At 43.2% G+C, this 15343-nt stretch overlaps 2 long non-coding RNA genes across 14 annotated transcripts; one reads left to right on the top strand and one right to left on the bottom strand.

Moving 5' to 3' along the window:
• The first annotated feature begins 6422 nt into the window (after positions 1 to 6422).
• LOC127321097 (uncharacterized) lies at positions 6423 to 14507 on the top strand. 13 transcript variants are annotated; one of them, XR_011752302.1, is made up of 7 exons: positions 6431 to 7203; positions 7677 to 8345; positions 8442 to 8825; positions 9931 to 10709; positions 10808 to 10872; positions 10955 to 10968; positions 11075 to 14123. It is a non-coding gene; the product is annotated as an uncharacterized lncRNA (long non-coding RNA). The 13 variants fall into 13 exon arrangements; XR_011752292.1 differs by adding an exon at positions 14238 to 14507 and having other exon boundaries at positions 6423 to 7203; positions 10808 to 14109; XR_011752297.1 differs by having other exon boundaries at positions 6423 to 7203; positions 10808 to 12562; positions 13074 to 14123.
• LOC127321098 (uncharacterized) lies at positions 12147 to 15088 on the bottom strand. Its single transcript, XR_011752305.1, has 3 exons — positions 14755 to 15088; positions 12335 to 12379; positions 12147 to 12253 (listed from the first exon to the last, which is right to left on the bottom strand). It is a non-coding gene; the product is annotated as an uncharacterized lncRNA (long non-coding RNA).
• Positions 15089 to 15343: the final 255 nt, after the last annotated feature.

The following is a 15343-nucleotide window of genomic DNA, read 5'->3' as shown; positions in this document are numbered from 1 at the left end:
AGCAACATACTTAAGGTTACCTAGCGTTATCTCATTCACGCGGGGATACGCCGTTACCTCTTTCTTTTTATTCTCCTTCTTCTTCTTCTTCGTTCCCTTCTTCTTCTTCTCTTCCTTCTCCTCGTTCCCTTCTTTAGGAGGAAGAGGCTTGAAGGGTGGCTCGTCCGCATAACCTGATTTACTTTCAGAAACAATAGAAGAAACTTGGGAGGATCCCTCCTTTTCATTAATTAGTTGAAAACACACAGCGGTCCTATCATATTTTGGCAAGGTGTCATCTTCTAAAATATTTTGTATGTAAGTATTTGTATGGCTATTATCAATGCAATAAGAAAAACACCCATGCAGGACATCATCAATATCAAGATCACTCATATGTAACAAAGAGATTTTTCTCGACAGTTCTTCACACCCCAAAAATAAAGTAAGTTCATCATGCTGATTAGGAGTAATTTCATCATCACAATACAAATTTGCAGCACTCATTGGGTTCAAATTATCATTGGAGGAGCATTGAAAATTAAAATGACCCACTTCATGGCAAACTTCACAAATAAAAGGATAGAGGGCACAAACTTTTTTACCAAGATCATCTAGAGCCCTAAACCACTTTCTAGTTTTTTCATTAATATGATGGATGCAATATTCATCTTTGACTTGATTAATTCCGCAAGGCCTATGCATTCCACAAAAATTAACATGCTTATAAGAAATAGCATTTTTAGGAGTTTGAGCATGCTTATTGCAATAATTAACAACAATTTCATTCTTCATGCAAGCCTCTTTAAAAGGTTCATGATACTTATCAAAATTATTTTTAGGCAATTCAAAATGAGAAGCAAAGGCTTTATAAAGATTTGCAGCAACTTGAGAGTCAAGACCATAAGTAGCACTCATATTTCGAAATTTATCGGTATCCATAAAAGCTTCAATGCATTCATAATCATAATTTATACGACTCTTTACCTTTGTCGTTCTCCCATCCTTCAGCGTTGTCCTCAATCCGATCAAGAAGATCCCACCTAGCTTCAACCTCTTTGCTTGTGAAAGATCCTTCCGAACACGCGTCCAGATAGTCCTTGTGTTGTCCTGAAAGCCTCGCATAAAAATTATTAACAATAACATTACGGGGGAGCTCATGAATGGGACATTTGAGCATTAGTGACTTCAATCTCCCCCACGCTTGAGAAATACTCTCTCCATCACGAGGATAAAAGTTATAAATATAATTCCTATCAATATGCACTTCATGAGGAGGATAAAATTTAGAATAAAAGAGAGATGCAATTTCCTCCCAACCAAGAGAATGTCTATTCTCCAACAATTTATACCAATGTGCCGCTTTACCAGACAGCGAAACGGAGAATAGCTTCTTCTTCACTTCATCCATAGAGATACCTGCACACTTGAATAACCCGCATAATTCATGCAAAAACAGTAAATGATCTCTAGGATGGACAGTTCCATCCCCTTTATAGTGGTTGTCCATAACACGTTCAATAATTTTCATAGGTATTTTATACTGAATACTTTCAGCAGGTGGATTCAAAATATCAGAAGCATCATTAGAGTTATCGCATATGGGAGATAAAGCATTATCAGAACAAATTTTCTCCCCTAAAGATGGGAAGCTAAAAAGATCACAAAAACTAGCTTCCCCAAGCTTAGACTTCTCCATAGCATTAGCAGTAATTGCATTCATACTAATAACATCACTACTAGCATGCAAATAAGGTTCCATAGGTTTTTTAATTTTTGCATCAAACAATTCTAAATCAGGAAAAAGACTAAAAAGCTCACCAATTTTTTTATTGTTTTCCATTATGCCTAACTAGTGTAAACAAGAAACAAAAAGTTGCAATTGCAGGATCTAAAGGAAATAGCTTCGAGCACAAACACAATGGCGCCAGAAAAGTACTTTACCTGGAATCGAAGTATGAGTGCCTTTTACCTTTCCTCCCCGGCAACGGCGCCAGAAAAGTGCTTGATGTCTACTTCCCCCTCCTTTTCCTGTAGACAGTGTTGGGCCTCCAAGAGCAGAGGTTTGTAGAACAGCAGCAAGTTTTCCCTTAAGTGGATCACCCAAGGTTTATCGAACTCAGGGAGGAAGAGGTCAAAGATATCCCTCTCATGCAACCCTGCAACCACAAAGCAAGAAGTCTCTTGTGTCCCCAACACACCTAATAGGTGCACTAGTTCGGCGAAGAGATAGTGAAATACAGGTGGTATAAATAAGTATGAGCAGTAGCAACGGTGCCAGAAAATAGCTTGCTGGCGTGTAGTTGATGGTGGTAGTATTGCAGCAGTAGTAACGCAGTAAAACAGTAAACAAGCAGCGATAGCAGTATTTAGGAACAAGGCCTAGGGATTACACTTTCACTAGTGGACACTCTCAACATTGATCACATAACAGAATAGATAAATGCATACTCTACACTTTTGTTGAATGATGAACATATTGCGTAGGATTACACGAACCCTCAATGCCGGAGTTAACAAGCTCCACAATAATGCTCATGTTTAAGTAACCTTATAGTGTAAGATAGATCAATAGACTAAACCAAGTACTAACATAGCATGCACACTGTCACCTTCATGCATATGTAGGAGGAATAGATCACATCAATATTATCATAGCAATAGTTAACTTCGCAATCTACAAGAGATCATGATCATAGCATAAACCAAGTACTAACACGGTGCACACACTGTCACCTTTACACACGTGCAGGAGGAATAGAACTACTTTAATAACTTTGCTAGAGTAGCACATAGATAAATTGTGATACAAAACTCATATGAATCTCAATCATGTAAAGCAGCTCATGAGATTATTGTATTGAGGTATATGGGAGAGAGATGAACCACATAGCTACAGCGGAGCCCTCAGCCTCGGAGGTGGATTACTCCCTCCTCATCATGGAAGCAGCGATGGCGGTGAAGATGGCGGTGAAGACGGCGGTGGAGATGGCTCCGGGGGCAATTCCCCGTCCGGCAGGGTGCCGGAACAGAGAGTTCTGTCCCCCGAATTGGAGTTTCGCGATGGCGGCGGCGCCCCTGGAGTCTTTCTGGAGTTTCGTCAATTGTCTCAGGGTTTTCGATCCAGGGGCTTTATATAGGCGAAGAGGCGGCGCAGGAGGGCCGAAGGGGCGACGACACCATAGGGCGGCGCGGCCAGGGCCTGGGCCGCGCCGGCCTATGGTCTGGGGGCCCAGTGCCCCCCCTCTGGTCCTTCCCGGGTGTTCTGGATGCTTCCGGTGAAAATAGGAACTTGGGCGTTGATTTCGTCCGATTCCGAGAATATTTCGTTACTAGGATTTCTGAAACCAAAAACAGCAGAAAACAGGAACTGGCACTTCGGCATCTTGTTAATAGGTTAGTTCCAGAAAATGCACGAATATGACATAAAGTGTGCATAAAACATGTAGATAACATCAATAATGTGGCATGGAACATAAGAAATTATCGATACGTCGGAGACGTATCAGGGCGGCCGCCGAGTTTCTCGGCGAGTTTCTCGGGGCCCCGAACTCGTTTTACGGGCCAGGCCGCGAGTTCGGGCTCCGTTCTTGCCCATTTTCGGCCCGAACCCGTAAAGTCGTCGGACTTTTTTGGTTTCAGTCCGTTTTACAGGCTCTGTTAGAGTTGCTCTTACAGCTTTTAAGGTTCAGGGTTAACCAAAGCCTGGAGAACAAAATTTCTCTTTTCATACATAGCCTTTAATTCCTTGTTTCTTTTGTAAAGTGGGTGTATGCACCCGAAATGATGTAAATATTCTGGCAATTAATATAGTACCACAGTAGGAGCCTCTCCTACCGTTTTTGGTAAAAAAAAGGATGGTCCAGGTGGCCGGTGAGGCGGTCGAGGCCGTGGGCACGGTCGCCACGGCCGGGGCCGCTATGCTAGAGCAGCATCACCCCGCTGCTCGCCGTCATCGTCTTCGGAGGAGGCGAGGTGGTTCGAGTTCATCCTCCTCATTGACGAGGACCCACATGGCATGAAATGACTGCCCGACAAGTTCGTCGAATTCGTCTACAACGCCGAGCTGGCTGAGTTGTAGTTGCGGGAGTCCAGATGCGGTTTCTGCCGGTGGCCTGTCGAGGTCTTGTTTGACAGAAAGGGCAAGATGGACCTGCACACCAGGTGGGAAAATTTCGCCCACGCCCACAACCTCGAGGCCGGCTGCCTGCCCTCAGGGAGACAGCTAGTGTTCGTCAAATTATTCGACAAGATTTCCTGCCGCAGGCACTACCACACTGGCGAGTCCAGCAAGGACACTGACAGCTAGTGTTTTTCGAGTGTGTTTTCTTTGGAGCGAGTATGGCCACCGGTCAATTCAAGCCACTAGTGTAGATTTTTAGATGTTCTTCCTCCACATCTAAGTACATAAGCACACATAACCTAATTGGATTTTCAAGTTTGAGCGACTGTATGTTTGAGAGTGTTCTTTCTTGGTAGCGAAAGAACAAAATCCACGAGTCCAACACTAGTTAGATTTTCTTATTTTAATATTTTGAAACCATGTTCCAGACTATGTAGTAGTTTGTGTAATGTTCTATCTATGGTTAAATGAAAAAGGAAAAAAATAGTAAAAATATTTATGCGTGGGCCCTCTAGGAGCACCCTCGTCCGTAAACGGACGTGCGGTTAAAACAACTATTTTCCTGTCCGTGAGGCGACACTTTCAGCGTTCGATTTGCATCGCCCCATTAGATATGCCCTAATTCAAACTTGCCAACCAAAGGATGAGCAATCAAGGATTGCTCCAAGTGGCAAGACCGACAAGAGTGACTGTGGGAAGGAAGGGAAACGGCATGCATGCTACGCTCTCGTGTTAGGATATCTCCAGCGGGGTGACGCATTTCAGACGTCAAAACGAACGCGTCGAGTCCGTTTGCGTCGGTCAAAATGGTCGAAATCGACCGCGCGTCCGTTTGCATCGGGGGTGGCTCCAGCGGCAAGACGCATAATTTACGTTAATAAAAAAAATTTAAAAAACTTTAAAAAAAGGCCAGAAAGGCCTGCTAAAACCTAGCTATTGGCTAGTGCTCCTCGTCGCTGATGAGGTCAATGAACTCCAGCGTCGGCCATGGAAGCTAGTACGCCGGCGGTGGAGGAGGAAGGGCAGGCTGCGGCAACTGCGGCCAGGCCACCGGCGGTGTAGGAGGTAGTGGTGAAGGTGGCCACGGATCCCAGGCCGTTGAAGGAGCAAGAGTCGTCGCACGGTTGTTGGAACGCGTCGGCATGGCGGGAGGAGTCGCTGGCTTCCCCTGTGCGAGCACCGACCCGCGAAGCTGGATGGCGAGCTCGTCCCACATAGCGAGCTCGTTGAGCTCTTGGCCAGTGCCATGGCAATGGCCTCCTCTTCGCTAATGTCCGGCGGCTGGGTCTCCGGATCCCACGCCGGCTCGTCGTCGTCATGGTCGTTGTCTCCGCGCTCAGCCTCGACGGCATAGTCGTCCTCGTCGTCGACGTCCTCATCCTCATCTACGTCCTCGTCGTTGTTGTCCTCTTCTTCAGCGGCGATCTCGTGGTCGAAGTAGTCGACGTCGCCGAGGAATCCAGCTCGGCGGCGCGCGTCGAACTCCCACGTCCCGAACGAGATCCAGCTGTATGAGTTGAACATGTACGCCAGATCTTCTCGGAGATCGGCCGGCAAGATGGCTCGGCCGTGGCGCCCCTCATCACGGCGCTCTCGGCCCTCGTGTGGCACGGGGGGGGGGGGGGGGGGGTGGCACGCGCCTGGATTTGAGGTACTAGCCTCGTCTTGACAGGTTTGCGTCCGACTATGGCACCAGCCGGTTTTCCTCCGAGAGGCGGCTCGCGAACTCGATGCGGACGTACCGCCCGACCCGTGGATTCATGCTGCACCGCGAGCCGCTAGCCTCGTGGTCATTCTTGATTTACAGAACGGTCAATATTTCTTCCCCATGGCGTCGGTCGGGTGTACACGGTGGACTCTCGCAATGGTGTGGTCGGGAAAATGGACGCCGCCAGCGAACCTTTAAAAGGCTCGGACGCCATCTCGCTTTCAATATCCTGCCACTTCGATGCTGCCCACCAGCGCACGCTCGCGAAAGTCGAGACGCGGCATTAACGCGGCTCTGAAAAACTGCAGCGTGCCGTCCGTAAGTTATACTACGCTGGAAACGAAACATTTGTGCCGCTGTCAAGCGGGCCTGTGCGAGAACCATACGGACGGCCGCTGCATTGCTGCAGACCAACTGGTCACTATGGGTCGCTCCGCTGAGACGAGGTACATACGCACGGTCGCATGACTTCGTTCTGCCATGAGCAGTGCTGCATGCATGTACCGCTGACGTCCGGGAATGGCGCGGTAGCCTGATTGTGCGGCTCCAGACCATGTTTATGTTGACACAAGATTTGCAGTGCCTGCTCAAGCAGGGCATCTAAAGGTATAAACGATGCCCCCCATAGGGGGCCTCTGAGACTATCCACGGTAGGCACTCGCGCTTAGGGATTGGCCGCTGGCTCGCTTTGCCTCCACCCAGCTGGGCCACGTGTCACGACTGGATTGGGCCGGTTCGGGTCCAAAATATCTCTCCTCAGCCAACCCAATCGAGCGACAACCCTATCCTCTCCCTGTTCGTCTCCTCCCCGAACCCCCCACATCGCTCAGCCGCCACCGCCGCTCGCGCTGCCTCCTCACCATCCCCTGCAGCAGCGCCGTCTGGCTCCACCCAGACGGAGCAGCGCCGTCTCGCTATCGCCGGGAGTTACTCCGCCCCACGCTGGACCGGATCCACGGTGAGGGGATCGCCGCCTGCAGCGACCGGCGATTCGAGGTGAACGACCTCGCCCATCTGCTGCTCTTGCCTCGATGGACGGCAGCACCTGCCGCCGGCCGCAAACCTCGTCGTCCCCTGCAGCGACCGGCGATTCGAGGTGAAGGACCTCACCACTCCGCTGCTCTTCCCCTATGACGCAACCTCGATGAAAGGCACAATCGCCAGGAGTCTGGCGATTGGAGGTGAAGGACCTCGCCCCTGGATGGCCCTGCAGCCCTGCAGTGACTGGCGATTGGAGGTGAAGGTCCTCGCCCCTGGACGGCAGCACAGCTACGGAGTTTGCCGGCGCCTTGTTCTACAGCCCCTACCTGAGCTGTTGATCCTGGCGTCTCCGAGAGCTACTGCCAGTCCCCGAGCACCTGGCGCCGACCACCTCCACGACTAGCTACTGTAGGTTAGGCCCCTATCCTCCTCCTCCTTCCTCTACTCTTGCAAAAAAAAAGGTGTATCATGTGGAATATGCTAGCACTTGAGAAGCAGTGTGTTCATTGATGTGGATCAATTTTTGTTCAAATTGTTTCATCGGGTTTTCTCTGTTGGGTCAATTTTGATTTATACTTGTACACCGATAACTTGATTAGTAGTTGATACTAGCTGTTGTATTAGTTGTATGCAGTGAGGAGTAAAGAACCCACTTCATGGAGGCCATGGATGTTTTTAGTCTTGTTCAGTTGTTCATCATGGATAACAGCAGAACTAGCCCTTGTTTTACTCCTGTGCTTTCTTGTTTTACTGATTTGCCGTGGTTAGATTCAGTCCCAATCTGCTATCCTATGGATGCATGGCAGTTCCGGAAATGATCACAGTTTATTAGGAATTGTGTATAATTGTTGATCTTAAATGTCTGCATTCTCACTTCTTTTACAGATTAGGTGATCTCGAAGTCACTTGGTCTCCATGATACAACATTGGCTGATTTTGGTTGGCTCGCACCATGGAGCGGTAGTGCGTGCTCATTGACCGACGTTCGCAACGCTGGCTGACTACATATTCAAGGAAGGTAATACGTGTGCAATCAGCGTGTGTGTTGTGATGAATGGACATGTCATCTTGATTTTGTTAGCTTCAGTTTCATTAATTTCGGAGTAGAAAACTTGATGTGTGTGTGTGTGTGTGTATGCACGACTTTGTGGCGGCTGTTCGGTGGTGGAGGAGGAAGGTTCGTTTTCATCTTCTTCGTGGAGATCGACTTCATTCATGACTGGCTAAACAATGGGTTCAAGAATAGTAGGACAAGGGTGGAATTCTTAGCAATCACGTCCGCTCGCAGAGCAGTAGAGTCGATTTGGGATTTTTCTTTGTTGCAGGTTGGACTTCTAAATTTATCACTCTGTTAATTGTTTCTCGTGACTTTTCTTCTCTCCACCAATTACTTGAAGAACCAATTTATACAGTATTTTGTGGCAGCAGCTAACACATTGGGTCTAAGTGAAATTTGTTGTTGTGGTGAGAACTTGGTTTCTTCTTCGTGGTTGGAACCTGAGACAACACACTGGAGGATTCATCACCGAGCTTAGTCACTGCAACCTGAACAAGGTTGGGTGAGCATATGGTTCCATTTACTTCACTGATTAAATTATAGTAACTGCTATTTATGGTCACAACACATGATTGGTTTTACTGCATTTGCAGAGGACTCAAACAATAAGGATGTAGAGTAATGAGAGAACAAGCAACCACCATGTCATATATAGTAGTTGATCTGGAGCTATATCCTACCCACGAAGGATCTATTTTTTGTATTTTGCTTTGATATTTTCTTCTTGGCACTTCAAAGTTGGTATCAGGAATATGATGATCCATCACAGAGAAACTTTACAAAGTGTGTGACCATCTACCTTAATTCATTTTGTATGGTAGCAGATCGATCCTACATGAACAAATGAACAATCCATCTTAGCCGAGATTTTTTATACAAGGAGCATTCTTGTAAGGTTGGCTTCGTGGTGGCGTGGTTAGGACAGTGGCACCACAAATTCTCGCCTCGAGCTACCTACTCTTCTCCCATGTCCTTGGGTGAGTACAGTGGATGATCAATGCACACCTCTACTTATTCTCTTGTTTGATTATTTGAGCTTTGGATGAATATGCATCGTTTATCTCAACTAGGTTGCTGTCCAGTTGATCTAAAAAAAAAAGGTTGCTGTCCAGTTAATTTACTTTAGCACTTCAGTAATCATTTTACTTTGAAAATTCTGTTACACGTGTGTCTCCTTCTCTCTTTCTTATTTTGACATGCAATTAGTTCAGCTTAAAAAATTTTGCACTCGTGTGCGCAATTGACCTATTAAGATAAATGATTTTCATCGTTTGACATGGTACTTCCTTGAATAAGGTTTACTTTATTTTTTTCCCCTTACTGAAAACGCACCATTAGTTAGCATTAGCATTTTATGTTTTGTTTGTTTGAGAAACAAGCACACATAATACTTAATGAAGTTCTCAGGTTAATTTCCCTTGACATATATAGTGCACCACCATGACAAAAGACCCGATTTTCTTATTACGTGCATAATTGATTTAGTTGGATTTACCCTGAATAACAATGACTGAAGCTAGCTACCAAGAAAGCTGATTTGGGAGGTATTTATATTTGTGCTATGTAAAGCTTGTCTCGGTTGATTCAAGGGGTAATAATTTTAGCTGGATGGTGGCTTACATTTCCACTTCATTGAAAAGATGTTCTGATTTAGGGCTAGCTGGTTAGGAAAATAATAAGTATCATGGTGTTTCTCCCCCTAATGCATTTCTCCCCTTCGTCGACGACCGAGATGTTCCGCTGCTGGTGACAGCCGAGAGGAAGAGGCGGAGCAAGAGAATCAGAGCCCTCCATCGATTCAGTCCAAAGAAGTGAGGGTGACTTTAAAATTCATTGCTTTGGATTTGACTTGGGTGTGTGCTGTGGACTCGGTGTGTTCTCGCTGTAGGTGTGTCTATCTATTGGTTGCATATACAACATGAGCCCCTTGTAGTAAATGTTTTGATTTTTCCAGTTCTTCCTCCCGTAGATTTCTCATATTGTTTGTTCCACCTGGTCTTTGTAGATACTCTCTACTCTCTGGTTGTTGCACTGATACTTCTCTTCTGTTTAATTTACGTGTTTCATGTATTCTTTTTTCAGGTTCTCCCTCCCAGCGTCGTTTGTTCCACCATCTCTAACTTGTCGGAGAGGCCGATGGATAATGAATTGCTGGTTCGATATTTTGTTGGTCTACAAGTTGTTGCTATGCTAGGAGGCATTTTTTTGCAGATTGTTTTGCACTGCCATCATTTATATAGTTTAAATGGTGACATTATTACACATATTTTTTTAAATGAATTTGGAGATTATCAGGTCTGGGGCATATATGCTACTAAAATAGTGTTTTTTCTACCTTGGATATATGTATCTGTTCCTGATCTCTAATATGTCTTGTCAAAATTGTGTATTTCATTCTTGAACAAAACTAGGAGAGAGCATATGAATTAAGATTTGCTCATATATATCTTGCGAGCAAGTGTCTCTTATGATCCATGTGGTGAAGATTCTTCGTTGTACATTGTTTGTATCTTCATGAATAATCTTACGAGCCACCTTATGATATTTTCTTATTTCGTTTTGAACATCTGAACTTGGGTTTTCCAAGGTAAAGTAGAAGAATGTGTACACGCTTAATGCCTTAAGTCCAGCTTGAGAGGACATAAAGAATAATTTTTATTTCTGTATGGCCATGATTATGATGTCAAACAAATGCATATGCTTGCCTTTCAGAGTTTCTACCATTTGCATGTGTTGCATTTTTTAATTAAATATTTGCTAATAGTATGAAGGATGAAAAAGGTATGGACATCCAGCTTCATTTTAATCAACGCTCCTTCCTAAGAATGCCCCATTTCAGAATAAACTGAAGGATGAAAAAGGTAACCTGCAGCAATACTTGTCCGCAGCTATCGTCTCTATAAGCCGATATGATCCGGTCTAAAATTAATTTTCTGTACGTGTCTACATATATCTCAAGATTTTTTCGGAGGAGCCTGTCGGTGTTGTTACTGGTTCTAACATGACTAAGCGCCGACATGCCAGGTGCTATATTCTTTCCCCTTTCTTGGCATAGTTCTATGTATATATTTCGGATTGAGAGTAAGCTTCGCTTCTGATGTTTCAGGGGGTGTTACCCAGGTAGTTGCCTTTCTTTGCCTTATACCTCCATGTGTCTATCCTTCCCCGACATTGTTGTTAGTCTATAACTTGAAGCTTAATTAATATCTTCATCATATCAAATCAGGCTATGCGTTTGCCTATGATCGGAGTATGAAAAAATAAAATAATTAAAGTGTATATTTGCTAAAATGCTCTTCTTACGTTATTATTTCCATGTTAAAGGTAAGCTTCCTTGGACCTTTACGGTGCCCCGATCGTTTTATGGATTTTTTTTTCCTAACCTATTAAGTGTCCTAATTTATATAAGAAAGCAATGTGCTCATCTTTTTTAGAAAATAATCTACTTGGTTTGCACTAGATTTGTCGCTTTGGTTGTCCAAGTAGTATATTGAGCCTTAAATAACACCTCTCCTTGCCTCACACCATCTTTCTCTTGGGGAGCGTTTGTACCTTCTGTTTTTAGCTTGGGTCCTATTGGCTGTTTCCTAGCTTCAGACAATGATATATTAGATCTACACGGCTACTGAAGTGAAGACTCATGGGTGAAAAAGGATGGGCGTGTTTTTATGTTGATAGAAAATCAAACCATTTTACATTTAAATCTACACTGCTACTAAAATGAAGACTCCCGAGTGAAAAAGGATGGCCGTTGAGGCTGAGTTGTTTTCTGGATTCTGTGTTGAGATTTTTACACATTTATTGGTACTTTAGGATAGTTTGGATAATAATTTGTTTTTTGTCTTCATAGTACTGTTTTCAACTTTAAAACTGGATTGGTATTACTAATCTATTTTTACCCACATGAACATCAGCCTGAAGGATTATAACTACAATAGATGAATAGGCTGAAGAAGAAATGTACTAAATGTCTCCTGCAACAGTTAAGCGAGATATGCGTACATTAAACGGTTTAGCAATTGATGGGATTCTTTCATAGATGATATATATTTAGATTTTAACAAAGTTTGATCTATTTGAAATTAGTTAATATTTTTAGAACAATTGTATTTAAGAAACATAACAGGGGCAGCTCCATGCATACCTTAGACAGCTTCCTGCATAAATTCTATAGCTTGCAATAACATGGTCCAACCATTTTCCAACTATTGAATTCTTTCTGATTGTCTCTCTTTCATGTTCCTAACAGTTGCCATATCCTTTTGCATTGCACTGATACCTTGATCCATAAATAAAAACATTTAGTAGCTACATTTAGTCCTAACAGCTAATCTACTTCCACTAAGTTTTTTAATAACTTCCTTTAAAATAATCTTGCCAGATATGAAAATAATCCCCAAGTCGTCTGCATTTTCAATCAAGGTATTTAATTATGTTAATTGTGTAATATTAGATATGTAAACTCGATTATGGCAAAATATATTACCTCCAGCCCCTCGATGTTGATCCTTTTTGTATGAACAGAACAGACCTGCACAAACCAATTGCATAGGTTTTTGTAAATCAGCAACGGAAAGTTGTACCCATGGAAATTCTACGGTTCAACACTAGAATGAAGGGCTGAATTCAGAGACTTGAATTCTGTTAATAAATCTATTCCACAGTAAAGTTTGTCTCAAGAGAACACAAATTGCAGGCCATAATAAACCAGAAGGTAGCCATGTAATTGTTTGTTTTTCCACTCCCTAATAAACATCTAGCACAAGTCTAATCATATACTACTATAGAGGCACAAGATTCGGAGGTGTGTCTTTGGAGTAATTGACTTCAGTATCGCAGGTGTCTTTGGAGTAATTAGCCTCAGTCATCTTGCCTGCTATGTTGTTACCTGCATCTATCTTTGGTTCTAAAATTGATCTGATAAGAGCATGCATGCCATTACTACAGCCAGGCACGGGCCTTTGTCATTTTTTTCTTTCCTAGCATGCACACAAAGATTCATATTTGGTACTGCTTTTGCTTTTTTGAAAACATTTCTTATTTACATGATATGTATTGTCAGTGAGTTGACATTGGTGCTTTGTTACGTATGTCTAGAGAAGATATATTTACATCAATTTATTTTTGTGTTTTGATGTTTGCTAAACCACTCTACTGTAGCTGCTATAGCCAGATCCAACAATCATAATGGTTTCCTTTTTTAATACATTTCCTTCTTTTTGCAGTTTTGGAATATACAATAAGGTCAAATTTGCCAGAAATACCTGCTCCACAATTAGTCGATTCTCGGCCATCAAATTGCAGAAATACTATTTGGTGCATTGGAAAATATGGTTTGGGTTTCTCTCATATTCTTCTCGCAGGTCTACGATCCCACGGCTGGAACAAATAGCTTACATTTACTCTGTTCTTCCTCAAATCATTGTATGGAATATTAAGATCCTATTCAGTCTAAAGCAGTTCGTCAAATACTATAGCTGCAAATGGGGTTTTGTATAGGAGCAATATTTTCATTGGAATTTTTCATGGTACCCTTACAACGCATCTATTCAGGGAGATTTGATCCTCTTCAGTCTAAAGCAGTTCGTCAAATACTATAGGCGCAAATGGGGTTTTGTATAGGAGCAATATTTTCATTGGAATTTTTCATGTTACCCTTACAACGCATCTATTCAGGGAGATTTCTTTGCTGCCACTGTAGAACTATTGCTAGCTGATGAAGGATTTTCTTTCCATCCATTGTTAGGTGAGTTGTACTAGATGCTGATTAAAATTTCAAGCATGTGTAGCGTGTGTAGTACTGTATTCGATGATAGCGCAGACACAATATGCTATGGGGGCCCGTGGTTACCGCGGTGTTTTCCAAGTAATTGCACTTGATGAGTCTTGGGTACCGACCACGGAGACAAGAAATATTGTGTACTGAGAGGTGCTTGGTCATCTCTAGATGCTTTGGTTAATACATAGATTTCTCCCTTCCATATTATTCTATTTTCACTTTCTATGTTCTATCAGTTAATATTCACTTGCATTGTTTTGTTTTTCAGTGTCCATTATCCATCAGCATTTGAGATGATTGGTCGCTTCTAGATGTGTTAGTTCACATATACATGGTGTGTTTCCATTGAAGCCATACCAGCTCTGGTGCACATCAAAATGCTCCCGTTGTATCTTATGGATTTGACCCAAACCTCTCTCTGGATGTTAAATATAAATGTCCACTACTTGACGTGGTTGTGCCAGCTGATGCAATTCTAGATGGTGTGTTTTCTTTATGTGGCGAGTTCTTATGAGTTACCCAATGCACTAATTATTTTTTTCAAGTGGTAATGCACTTATTTTTATTGGTTTGCACAAAATAAGGTCTAATTATTTGAGCTCCATTGCAGAAGCAGGGCTATACCCAGGGAATTAACTAAGATATCTGCAAATTTCAGCTACAAATATTCATCGCTTAAGCAACCTACAGTAGTTGGTGCATTAGAGACGATTGCATAATTTGCATCACTGCTATATTTGTGATGCTTTCTGTTACCAGCTGGTTTTATGTTATGGCACAACCAATAGTTTCTTTTCTATGATTTGTGTTGCTTTGTGTAGCACCGAATACTATCCCATATCTTATCTGTCTTTGAACCATTTGTGATCCCTATAACCAGTTCACTTAGTAATGGGCCATGGTCTCTGTATTTTTTTTTTTTGCTTTTTCCCTTTTAGTTTATTCATGTGGCCACAGAGAAAAGGAAAATTTTAGCTTATTCATGTGACAAAACTCAGTATATTAAGCAAACCAGAAATAAAATTAAGACATCGAAGTACTCCCTTTAACTAAGAAAAAGAATTCAGAGATCAGCTCGCATATGCAAAGGAAATTCGCTTTTAGTAACTCAAGAGAAGGGAAAATACCAGTTGAAAGCAAATCAGCTCAATTCACCCCATGTGGCTCTCCGTCCCCTGCGACTGCATGCCGCTGACCAGCTCCTCTTCATCCAGACTCACTGATAAGATCAGTGCCCAAGTGATGGATCTTGACCAGTGTCAGAGCCCCATCACCGCGCATGCCAACGGAATGGACCATCTTCTCTGCAGCCTACCTACACGACCTTCTTCTCGATCTGGATCGGCGGCATAGCCCCATCACTGCACACACACAGTACAGACCGACAGATTGGAGCCCGTCCCCTTCTTCTCTATCGCTTTACCTTCTGCTGTCTCTTTTTTTTTGAGAGAGGTGCTGTCACTCTTTTAGACCGCTTGCTTCTTCTCTCTTCTTTTTCATTGCTTCAGTCAGATATATTTATTTTTATGAAAAAGGAAGTAGATAGGACACTATTTATATGAGAAAAAAATAGGGAAGCGGTCAGAATTGAAAAGTAGCCTACGAACCAAACAACTAAACTGGGCCGGTCTACCAACGCTGTAACCGATCGAATGGGTATGGATAATTGCCTTGAAAAAATCAATTATTATACCTTCTCATCCTAAATTAAGTGAC

The sequence above is a fragment of the Lolium perenne genome, chromosome 2 (genome assembly GCF_019359855.2).
Source record: "Lolium perenne isolate Kyuss_39 chromosome 2, Kyuss_2.0, whole genome shotgun sequence".
NCBI lineage: Eukaryota > Viridiplantae > Streptophyta > Magnoliopsida > Poales > Poaceae > Lolium > Lolium perenne.
The sequence above is the reverse complement of the archived record's forward strand: the minus strand, read 5'-3'. Positions and strand labels throughout refer to the sequence as shown.